This window comes from Ixodes scapularis, unplaced genomic scaffold, assembly GCF_016920785.2.
Source record: "Ixodes scapularis isolate PalLabHiFi unplaced genomic scaffold, ASM1692078v2 PGA_scaffold15__6_contigs__length_5221840, whole genome shotgun sequence".
In the NCBI taxonomy this organism is placed as follows: Eukaryota; Metazoa; Arthropoda; class Arachnida; order Ixodida; family Ixodidae; genus Ixodes; species Ixodes scapularis.
The window spans coordinates 656745-669341 of NW_024609841.1; positions in this window are offsets into that span (position 1 = coordinate 656745).

Consider the following 12597-nt stretch of genomic DNA (forward strand, 5'->3'; position numbering starts at 1 on the left):
TCTTCGATCGTCGTGATGTGGTGAAGATGGGCGTCGAAGATGGCGGGCATGTGTTGATGATTTGTGGGAGAGAGCCACTCTTTCCATGTCGTGAGCCGAAGCTTGGGAGTGAGCTTGGAAAGTATAGAGCGGATGGATGGTTGTGCATGGAGGCATTGCCAGTAGGTGTGCGTGTTGTTTGGGTAGTCAGTGCAGAAGGGACACTTAGGTGTGCCCTGAGCGCCTTGGAGAGAGAGAGAGAGGTGGCGTGAGAGAAGCAGGGGAGGTTGTTCTAGCGGGAATGCTGAACTGGTTCCCCATAAAAAGAAGCAGAGAGAAAGGAAAGAAGGGAGAGATGAGCATAGTGTGGGGAGGATAGCGTGTGGGTCTGTGCTCGGCGTAGAGTGCTGGCCTGTTGTCGGGAGAGTGTGGGAGGCGGTGGTACGAGGGCGATCCTGGATTCGCGGAGTTGTCGGAGTGTGTCAGTGCGCTGTTGATGGTATTCATTGCGCTGGAGTTGGGGGTCATACGACGTAGGCCAGTCAATCGCAGGACCCGGAGTGGAAGTGACTCGGGAAAGTGAATGTGCTCGTTCATTGCCCGGGATTAGAGCGTGGCCAGGGATCTAATAGATGCAGAAGCGAAGGGCGGGGGTGGTATTGAGGGCGGCTCGAAGCTCGAGCGACATATAGTTGGGGAGTTGGTTGTACTGAAATGTGCGAACTGCCTTTTGGGAATCTGTCAGGACAGTGATGGAGGTGTGTCCCTCGTGGGGGTTGGCGATAGCATGGTGAATGGCGGAGCACAGCGCCTGAGTCTCCAGGAGGTCTGCCGAAGGCCCTTCGGTGTATGTTTGCCTAAGCGTTGTGTTGGTCTGGGGACAGTGAATTGCAGTGCGCCCGAGTTTGGTGCCACGGTCGTAGCTGGCGTCTGCGTAGTAGATTTGGTGCTGCTGTGCCTGAAGTGTGGCGAGTTTTTGGGATATGAGTTTGGCTCTGTGCTTGTGGCGTTCCGGGTTGCTGTCGGGATTCATGTTTGGGTATGGGGAGTGTGGTGATTTGGGGTATGGTATCCCAGGCAGGTGTGGTTCTTTCGATGGGAGGGAGGTGCAGGGTGTTGTAACTGAGGGAGGTGAGAACGTAGCGATCTTGCAGTGACGTGGTTAGGCGTTGCTGTTGACCCAGACGGTGCAAGTCGACTCGCTCCTCGAGTGTGTTGAAGGGGTCCATCTGTTGCAAGTGCTCTAGGGGAGCGTACTGTGGCAGGCCGAAAGCAAGGCGGGCGGGCTTGCGGAGCTGTGTTTGGAGGTGTTGGAGTTGACGGGTAGCGAGCGGGGTGTAGGGGATATGGTAGAGTACGAGAGAGTAGATGAGAGCTTCGATGGCTCGTATCATGTAGCTCTCTTTGAGGCCTCTGTGGTGGCGGGAAACGCGGCGGTGGATGTGTGTGATTTGATTTATCTGTTTGGAGAGGGTGGACACGGTGATATCGCTTGCACCGTTGTTTTGAATGGTGAGGCCTAAGAGCTTGATGTGTGGGCGTTCGGGTATGGGAGTGCCGTCGAGGTGCACGGTGATCAGCTGCCTGTAGGGATTGTTTTTGCGGTTGGAGATGTCGAGGAGTTCCAATTTAGATGGAGAGCAGGCCAGACCTATACTAATGGCATAGCGTGCGACAGTGTCGCAGGCGTGTTGCAGTGTCTCTTCCTGCTGGCCGGGGGAACCGTTGTTGGTCCATAAGGTAACGTCATCGGCGTAAATGGAGAATTTGAGGTGGGGGATGGTGTCGAGTTGTGCGGGAAGTTTGCTCATGGCAAGATCGAAAAGGTTGGGAGAGAAGATGGAGCCTTGTGGTACTCCTTGTTGCAACGGAAAAGGTGTGGAGATGTGTCCAGGAATTTTAAAGGCGGCCGTGCGCTTCGTTCGAAAGTTGCGGGTGCAGTTGTACATTCGAGGGCCGCACTGCGCTTGTCTGAGGGTACTGATTATGGAGTCATGCGAGACGTTATCAAAGGCTTTGCAGATGTCCAGGCTTAGGAGTGAGCGGAGTTGTGTGGTGCTTTTGGCTTGGAGGAGGTCATTGTATAGCCGAAATAGACAGTCTTGTGTGGAGATATTCTTGCGGTAGCCAATGAGTGTAAAGGGTAGGGCTTTCACGCGCTCGAGATGCCATTCGAGGCGCGTGAGAACAAGCTTCTCAAGAAGTTTGCCGGTGCACGAGGTGAGAGAAACGGGTCGTAGGTTCTTGACTTCGGAGGTTTTGTTTGGTTTAAGAATCATGGTAACGATGGCGTGTTTCCATTCTGCTGGTATGTCGCCAGTTTGCCAAGCACTATTGAAGTATTTTAGGAGTTTCTGGGGTTGTGTGTCGTCGAGATTGCCAAGTTGATATGTGATTTGATTTTCGCCAGGTGATGTGTTTCGTTTGAGAGAGTAAAGGGCCCTTTTAGTTTATTGAGTGGGAAAAGGGCGTCCATGTTACATCGGTCGAGGGGAGGAGTTGGAGGTTCTGTTGTGTGTGGTGTGTCGGTTGGTGGTGGAAAGAAGGTGTCGCGGAGTTGCTGCTCAAGGTCGTGCGAGGTCATTTTGCTGGCGAGCATAATGCGAGGTTGAGAGGGTTCGAGGAGTGTGCGTAGGATGCGCCACGTTTCTTTGGTGCCGAGTTCGCTTTTTTGGTGCCGAGTTGGTGCAAGGGAGACGTTCGCTTTTTCAGCCATACCTGAAGTATCAAATTTGAGACCTTTGCGATACCCTGCTGCGCAAGCGGAGTAGAGTATCGGCTGAACGGCTCCATTTCGCCAAGGAGCAACTTCGCCTATTTGAGAATCGCTATGAGATGGCGCATCATGTAATGAACTGACGAGGATCGAAGAAGCGCCCTCATTAACCTTCGCGAAGGCCTCTAAACGGGCAGTCCTCTCACCGGGAGATCCGCGATGTCCGAGCAAACTTTTACCGCATTTAGGTAACCTTGTTCAGACGCCTCTCTTTCCGTCCATCGTGTCAGAAACTTAAGCGCATTATTCTTCGGTCTCTTCATTTGCCAAACTTCTCTCGTTGAACGCAGTCGTTATTTCTCCGTGCAATCTGCAGAGGAGACGAGACGCACGGGCACATTCGTGAATTGGTGCCGTGACCTCAAATGCGGTCATAAACAGCTTGCAAAAGCTCTGTCGTCCGTACGAGCTGAAGCTATAATTGATTCAGATATATTTACTTGGCGCAACAAAGTAATACTGAAGCTAGCACAGCGCAATTAAGTTAGAGCCGAAAGCAGCCGCATCGTTTCCGAGTGTCTGCAGTTGAGAGCAGAAAAGTGGTTTGCCTCTGGATATAAAGAAACAAAAAGCATCGGCATTCGAAATAACCCGTTTGAAATTGGAGCCCACCTAAGCCGGGAAAACTTTTTTCCGCCCGGGAAGATTTATGATCCGACGGTTCGCAACTCTCGCACAAATTTCATCCACTTTAGAGCCCGCTCATGCGCGCCCCCATTCCGTCCAGTGCATGCGTAATCCTGGCCGAAGTCGATATACAAATACGCAGTTTGAGTGCACAGGTAGCCGTATAGGGGAGTCGGTCTCTGAGCAGATAACGCGAGATGTGATGTGCCGTACTTTTGTAAACACACCGCTGGCGATTTATTGGAGTCTATGGCCCCACGGTGGCCATTTTTGTTTTGCATCAACGCGCTTTTATTTGTGTCTATATTTCATTTAATTGAAGGTACTCGCATGAAGTTTTTTGGCCTCGCGTCCTCTCGTTGTCACGGAGATAGCCATGACACGAGAGAAAAATAGATTTACACAATGGAAGTTGTTCGCCGCTTCTAGGTTTTTAGTAATTCCGTCATTTGTATAAGTTTCTTGTTCATAAAATATGATCCGCGGCGGTACGGGTATTTACAGTTTTGACTGCTTATTAATTTCAATTTACGTCACCGTAAAGTAGAGCATAAGTCCAGCTTTTTCTTTCAATGGAATTCTTTAGGCGCAGCCCCACTGGTCATCCAAAAGATGTCGATGCAGACATGGGGAATTTTGCGGACTGAGGCCTTTTGGAAGCATGTTTCCTTCATACGTTTTGTTAAATATTACCCGGTTTCTTCGCCACATTACAGATAAATCACACAGACGAACGGTTTCTGACGATGGCTTAATGGCAACCGACTTCTTAATGGAATGAAAGCCGAAACGTGGTGCGCGCTCCTTCTCGTCGTCTTCCTTGCTCTTTTTGTTGAAGATTCAGCAAGCTGCGCCATTAGGGTGTGCCGTAAGTAAAGTGGTTATACTCGGAGATAGCTTTTTTCTGTCGCTTCTGAATAAGGGAACACCACACGAGCACATCTGTGATTGGCGCTTAATTTGAGCGAGCGCAAGGGTACCCGTAGCGTTGACGTCATTGTATAGAAAACTGGTCGCCAAGTATATTAAAGACATGGTAATTCTGGGAAGTGTTGTTTATCAGGTTATCTTTAAGTATGGCTCTCATTGTTCGTGTATCCCTAGTCAATGATATACGTACCGTAAAGAGCGACCTCTTAAAATTATCTGCGCACGTGCTCGTCGATATTCCACTGGGGCGAGTATCATAATTTGACATCGGTCACTCATAGAGCATCGTGTTGCTGATCCTGTGTTGTTTTTCGGCTTAATTTTTTTTTCTTAAGGGGGGGGGGGGGGGGGGGGGTTACTACCTGGCTAGTATGCTCACAAAACTACAACTCTGTTTATGGAAATGGAGCCAACGTGTGTTCAGCGTGAGTTTTGCGTGAAATTTTGGGAGCTATGTCTTTGCTTGTTCTGTCTTGCCGTTGGTGAACGTTGCTTGATTCTTCGTTTCACATTCAGTTTCTTTTTAGGCGTGTTTTTTTTTCTCTGTCGACTTTGTATTTTTCTCGATAGATTTGTGGATTTGCTTTCTGTCGCCACGCTCTGCGAGTTTAATCAGTTCTTCTTACGCCTTGCGGCTGACTTGCTCTTTTGCCCTCGTGGACTCTGTTTTGTTTCTTTGTTCTTTGGTCGTACCCCGCCGGCTTTTATGTCTTGAATAGAAAGTTTAGTGTCGGTAGACGCTTACTGCTCGAACAAAGAAGGTACGTGGATATCAGACAACATATCGGACTGCGTCTAGGCCTGCACTTTGCCTGCAAGAGGGGTTTCCTCCATATAGATTCGTTTCCACTCTACGTCAAAAACTTATATGTTATTATGTCGTGACTTTTTGAACAGTCTAGAAGTCATGTCTGCTTTATCCAGTCACGTTGTACTCCACCTCAGGAACTATGTTGATTTCGTATATTTCGATTACGTGTGTTAAGAGCAAAATTGCTACTGAATGATCAGTCCTCTTCTTAACTTTCCTGTCCTTGATTATTTTTCGTCCAATATTTTTTATCTGAGGTTTCGACGTCTATGTTCTGCAGGTGTAATTCATAACGTTTATTTTGACATATTTATAATATAATCTTTTCGTACTGCAACACATCTACAAACTCCTCCTCGAAATTCTCATCACTCACATGCGGTTCGATGGCAAAGTCGAGCCGGAAGAGTACACCCTGTAGGAAACGTGGTCGTTCTAACATTTCTTCGAGGTATATTCTTCTAATGTTGACTATATTTATTGAAATATGTCTCACCTTTGTTCATACTGTGTCTCGTTCTTGAAAAGGTCGCTCCATGTCGGTCCAGGGATGCTTTGTTATGAACAACTAGTCCTTTTGTCGTTCTTGATGAAGGCCGGTCTTTTTCATGTCAATGTTCCCTGGTTTCAGCAAGGAGTTGTTGAGCCCACGCAATATTTGAAATGGGCAACTACAGTTGTCGTCGTGCGAGCAAAAAACAGTAGCACCCGCCTCTGCTGTGATTATCGCAGCACTCTGAACGCCGTAGCAGAAACGTCGTCCTACCCCTTCCCAACAGCCACGGAAGTGACTGTTGGGATGGGGTAGGAGTTATTAAAGGTGGCCTACATTCGACAAAGACATTGAGCGTGAATTGGGACCGCATGATCTGCCATAAATCCAGCCGTGTTCCGGGGAAAGCGGCTGTGCGTACCTGAGCATTCATCCCGGCCGTGGCACACGTAGCATTCACCTTGATTTTGCAGGCTCAATGGAAGAACACATGTTCCTCGTAGTTGTCGACGCACACACAAAACGGCTTAAAGTGAGAGCAGTTCCATGAACGACATAAGAAACTTCCATGGCTGTTATACGGGAACTTCGGGCTACGAGGTGTGATGAAAACGTTCCGGGACTTATTTTGGAGCGCGAAAAAGAGAAGGCAGCGCAGTGATGCGCGCTCAGCAGTCGAAGGAAAGGACTTTCGTGTCTCGTTATACCAAAGGTCGTCGTTCTGTGAGCATTTGGAGCTGCGCTACACGAGTTTTCGTGACTTTGCGAACGGACACAATGGCGATTTCACCATAACCTCTGCGTTAAACTTAACAAATCTAAAACAGAGACCTCTAAAATGATTCCCCAGGATTGTTTAAAAAAAGAGTGAACTTTTTAAGTTGTTTTAAGATGCACTCGTGCTTTAGAAACAGCAGAGCATCGCTGGAAGACGAGGAGGGGTAGGGAGACTTTAATCTTACCTAGACTTCAGAGACGTTTTGCCATTCTTGAGGCACGAGTGCAACACAAAACACCTCGCACACCTCACGGCTTTTTGAAATAAGCCTCCTAACTAATTCAGAGATTTCCATTTTAGAATTGCCGAGTTTGATGTAAAATTAATGTTCGTTCTCACTTTGCTTTGCAGTCTATGGAGAGATCGCCATTATGCTTCTGCATGTGTTCGAACAAACTCATGTGGCGAGGCTCAAATGTTCACAAAGCGACGCCCTTTCCTATAACGTGACACAAAACTCCATTCCCTCCACTGCTGCGCGCGCATCACAGTGGTGCCCTCTTTTTTTACGCTACAGAATTAATCCCGAAGCATTTTGATTACACCTCGTATATTTGCAACCTTTGAAGTGCCACGAAAGCCGTATCGGATAATGGAAGTGTTTTTGTGTAGAAGTACTGGAAGTTTACAAGAGAAACAAAGTCAGGGTAATGACAAGTTCACCTTACCACCCAGTGACCAATGGTCAGGCCGAGCGCATGGGCTACGAACTTAAGCAAGGGCTGCAAGAAGACAAGGTCGATCGGTTGTTGGTAAGACAGGCGAGGTTCATCTACAGCCATCACTCGACGGTTATGTTTTCAACAGGTAAATGGACAGCCTTGTTAATAGTCGGTCGGAAAACCAGAATCAAGCACGCTGCGAACCAAAGACGGCTGTCGTATCCGCCATTCGATTTCGGCAAGAAAACTGCTCCGGAGAGGAGGGAACATTACGTGTCGCTCCGATGCCTTCCGATTTTTGACGGGGGCCTGCGGGAAGAGAGTGAGGAGTGTGAAAGGCTTTTTGCGTGCTCGGGCGCTCGGGCGGGGGGATTCCGACAAGGTCAGGCTTATGGATGCGTGCAAACCAAAATCGGGTCCCGACGTGCCCTCCTCACTTTTTTTTTTTTTTTTTTTTTGCCGAAATTAGATATCGGATCTGGCAGCTGATTTCGGCTTGCACAGGCTTTAAGGAGTAAGATAGGCGGGTGAGGAAATGATTACTCAAACCTGGAGTCGCACTTTTGGAGGTGCAATGGGCGACAACAGGGCTCTGTACAGGCCGCTTCGCGGCGTGTAGGAGTGGGCCAAGTGGACTTGTATTTTTTTTATAATCCACCCGCAGACTTTCACCGCGAAGTAAACCGGGAGGGGGGGGGGGGGGATTGAAGGGGCACTGACAGGTAAAAATTATATTCTTTTCATTATCCGAAACGATTGAAAACGATGTCTGGACATAACCCTCAAAATTCGTAACTTGGGAACTCAGCATTTGTGAAGTGACGTCCTGCCATTCTTGAGGCGCGAGTGCCTCTCAAGACACCTTGCACACCTCACGGCTTTTTGACATAAACCTTCAAAATAATTCAGAGGTCTTCATTTTAGATTTGCCTAGTTTGACGTAAAGTTGATGTTCGCTCTCGCTTTAGTTTGCAGTCTGTGGAGAGATTGCCACTATGTGGTTGTCCGTCCTTCCCGTTTTCTTCCTCCAGTTTAATTATCCCTACCAGCCCGCTCGTTCTGTCCTTGAAAAAAGAATTTCCAAAAGCCGAATTTGAAGTTCCCGCGCGATTCCCGCCAGTGCAGAAACGTCAAAGATTGACTCGTCCTGCAACTCGAGTTTCTCTCCCACCTACCTATCCTGGTCTCCCGCGTTCCGCGATCAACCGCTCTGTCCGTGGTGCCTATCGCTTTTAGCTGACAACGCTTCACTTTCAAGTTTGAAGTTCTTTTAGGGCTCTTTAAGCGATCTCAAATTCTTGGAAACGGTGTGAGGCGGAAGAGAACGCGCAGTGAACATCTGTGAGCGACGTGAGGGGCCAGGTCGCGCCGATTCTACGTAAAATGCTGCCTCGGCGATGTCAGAACCTAAACTATGGTACACAGACACCAAACGCAGTGGTTTTGACCGTTTGACGATTTCCTTTTTTTAAGTCTGACAGGTCATCAGCACCCAAAAAAGAGAACTTCGCCCGATTTCCCGACTCACCGATCATCCTCAGTGCTGTATGCGTCGAGGCCGCTATGTTTTCCGAGGGCGGATTTTAAGGTACCCAGCTGCCGCCGAGATCCCCTGTGCAGCGCGAGCCATGCTCTCGAGCTGGTGAATTCGCCGGCGGCGTGCTATTCGGAACTTGACTAGGCACATCGAAAACGATTAGTCAGTCCCTCACAGAAAAACGCACATTAAGTCAGAGAGGACGGTTAAAATTAATCTAGCGCAGCACTCGCTCCTTGCTTGCGCGATGTAAATAAGCTTTACGTGACGTTTCCCCACGCATCAACTGAGAGAACGAGGCTCTTGTTTGCACGGTCTTTCCGAGATTCTCTTCCGATTCCTCGGTCAAAGAACATTAAACTTAGCTTACATTAAACTCATGCGCGACTACGCGACGGCGGCTGGGTATTATCTCGTTTCTTTTCTTCTGCACAGAACGTGTCTTTTACGTACACGTCGGTTACTGTAAATTTTACTGCTTTTGTTGACGGGCCGGCCCAATGTGGGTCGCCCTAATCAGCCGATTTCAGTAAGTGGCGAATGACGGGGCCAAAAAAATACATTCGGGCCTAATATTTTCATGTTTCATATGACATTAAGCGAGGATAGAGCATGTTAAACGTCATGCCCGGTCAGTTACTTCAGGGTGCAGAACGACGCTTGCTCGTACTTGTGCCGTCATCATAAGCATTTTTGTTCTTGTAAAAATTTCGGATGGAAGAGCTATAGAATGAGATAATTGAATGATTCCTTTAGATTCATCTGCTTCGGAGGATGACAATAAAAGGAGAAGAGTAGGAAGTTTCTAATCTTAACAACTACATGGTAAAAAAAAAAGAAAGAGAAAAGGAGCCCGAAAAATTAATAAAGAGAGAGGGCAAGAAACAAGAACCAGTGCGAGTTTTGCCTTTCCTTGGTCGTCCTTTTCTCGTGCTTTGTTCACTAGAAATGTCAAGACGAAACTAAGATTTTAATTATTTGATTTTTAGTTTTGAACTACTATGGTATTCACGAAGAACACTAAACATAGACATTTTCACCAATGAGCATCTCTCTTGTAATTCTCATTCAAATAAAAAAAAATGTCGAAAGGAATCTCGTCGTTCGTGAAAAAGTCATTTTACTAAAACGTACATTTCTTTAGGTAATACGTTGCAACACGGTAACTGATAAATATGTCCCCTCAAAGAAATCATAAAGTGGGTTCGAATCACACGGACTTGATGACATCGACTGAAAAAAATGACAGTCGAGAACTAACACATGAGGAAAAGGAGCAGCTACAAACGTACTTCAAACCTACAAAAACAAACGTACAAACAGCTACAAACAAAATTAAAAGAAAACTGTCCTTTCCCTGTTTCTTTTTCTTTCTTTTTTTTTAAAGACACGTTTGCCCATTTCGGTCACGCTTCCCGTCTCCCAAACGGTGCCTGGGGCGACACCGCTGGATGCGGCTTGCGTGTGGCAGACACAGATTGGAGGAGCCGAGCGAGCTTCCCCATTCGACTCGTGAACACCTCGCGGAATATTCTTGTTCGCGTTCGGGGTGAAGTCGTACGGCGACGGAAATTACCGAACTCTAACGACGTCCGGAGCACAGCACGTGCTCCGGACGTCACCAAAACGTGGCTATCCGTCCGCCCCGTAGAGTTAGTATAATGTACGCTAGAGGTTCAACTGGCGCTAGTGTCTATGCGACTTCCAAGAGGCAAATTAAAGCAGACAGCAACAAGTCTACTTTTGCGGTACTCCTGTGCGTTTCTATGGCAAAACGCGCGTGCATTCTGTATCTTCGGCGACAAATAACATGGAACACTTTTGTAATTTAGGTCGTACCGAAGCGAATCTAGCTTTATCAACATTATAAAAGTATAATCGCTTTATTTAGCGCATTTTTCTTGATCAGTTACCGATGTTTAAGTTCGCTATACTTCAGGTCCCGACCTCTGTTCCACGGAAGGTATGCAAAAACAAGGGGCGATTCTAAGGAAAATAACAATCGAAAGGAATAGAGAGTGTGTTCAAGGACCGCCAGCTTTCTGATGACTCTTATATATTGCTAATATGACAGTCCTGTCACTATATAAAAATTGCCCCTTTCTCATTTTTACGACCTGTTGAAAACATTCCAATTGTAAAGATTATAGTGTGTGGGCTATGTAAGTTGTTTCATTTTACTATTTTCTCGGCCGTGCAGCTTTTATGCGGTACTTGTTCTCAAAGATTTCGAGCTCGCGGAGGACGTTTTGAACGTAACAGACGCATCTCCGCAGAGCAGAAAGAATAAGGTGGTACTTGCTTATTGAAAATCGGACTATATTCGTGGCCTTCAGCTTTTTTTTTTTTTTTTTTTTATCGTACATGCACTGTGAGTTGGTGATCAAGCGTTCCTGCGTACTTCTGGCTGTCTTTCTTAGTTTTCCAGATGTCCTTCGTTCGCTTGGCACGGATATCCCCGCATGTTCAAAAGCACCGACGTCGTGTTCGCGTTAACAGTGTCAGGCAGTGCACATAAATACATCAACGAAGCCGTTTTAGCACCGTTTTTAATGCAATGAACTGAAAAAAAAAACAAAAAAACACCGTAACTGAACAATTATTTTGTCTGCCTGACTGAGGCATGTTCCAAGCTTCCTTGTGCGAATTATTCGGGATAGTTGCTCTTATAATCGAGCGCAACAAAAAATGCACTCAATTTTCCCCATAAAATTGCATTACCGGTAGTGCATTTTCGACTCGTTGCTGTCTGCTTAATTTTCCATAGCACACTAGCGCCATTTGAACTTCTAGCGTACATTACAATACCTCTAAGGTCCGCACCTTGGGCCCCTGACGCCGCGTGGCCATGGAAGGGTGTAGCCACGGGGGCATAGCAATACCACCGAGGCCCGCACATGACGTCATCGTTTGTGGATCCCAAGCGGCAAGCACACTGAGGTTCGATGAGAGCCGCCGCAAAGCAGGAATCTTTTCCGTCTTAAGGCCCGTTCACACTCTTGCGACCGAGTACGACCGAGAGAGACCAGACCGGTTTTTAAGCCTCTTGCGATCTCTTAGGACCAGCTCGGCAGCATCGCATCCGGTCCTAAGAGGTCGCAAAAGGCTTAAAAACCGGTCTGGTCTCTCTCGGTCTAACTCGGTCGCAAGAGTGTGAACCAGTGTTGCGGAGTTACCACTCCGGAGTTGGAATGATTCCGGAATGATTCCGCATTTTCGCGACCCCGGAATGGAATGGGAATGGAATGGCAGCAACGTTCAGGGGAATGGAATGGGAATGGAATTAGATGTCTTTTGCCCGGAATGGAATGGGAATGGAATGGGTCAGGTTCTTTATATTTTATTTATTTATTTATTTATTTATTTAGTTATTTATTTTTTACGTTCAGCTATACCGAGCCAGTCAGGGAGTCGGTTGTTCAGAAATAAAATGAGCAGGAAACTGCGAACCCGCGTAAGGCCCTAGCAGACTTATGCGCAAAAGAAAAAAATGCAATACAAAAAACAAGTGTCAAAGCAAAGAACAGAGGGGGGAGGGGAGGGGGGGGGGGAGGCGGCGGTGGTGCCTTTCACCAGTGAAGTTCAACACATATCTGAATGCGTCTGCGCCTGTAATATTGCACGGCTGGTAGGTCATCAGCCGACGTGAACGTGACCTGCTGCTCTGGTGATCCGATACCCAGGAAGGAGGCCAGACGTGGCCTCGCTGTGCGGACCCAGACTTCGTACACTTTCGACTCGTCTCGAGCGCGCTGTTTCTCGAAGAGCTCGCACCTGTGCCGGACATCTCAGGTCGCAATCCACGAGGTCTCTGTTTGAATGATGCTAGGCGAAACTTGAAGACTGCCATTAATGCGTTGGAGGCGGAGAGTAGGCAGGAAGGACCGTCACAACAGGAATGCCACCATATCGATTTTTCAACCGTAACAGAAGATAATACATGTGCTTCAGGATGCTTCAGGTGGTCCACTTTTCTCGAAAATTCCAAATGCAACTGCCTGCAT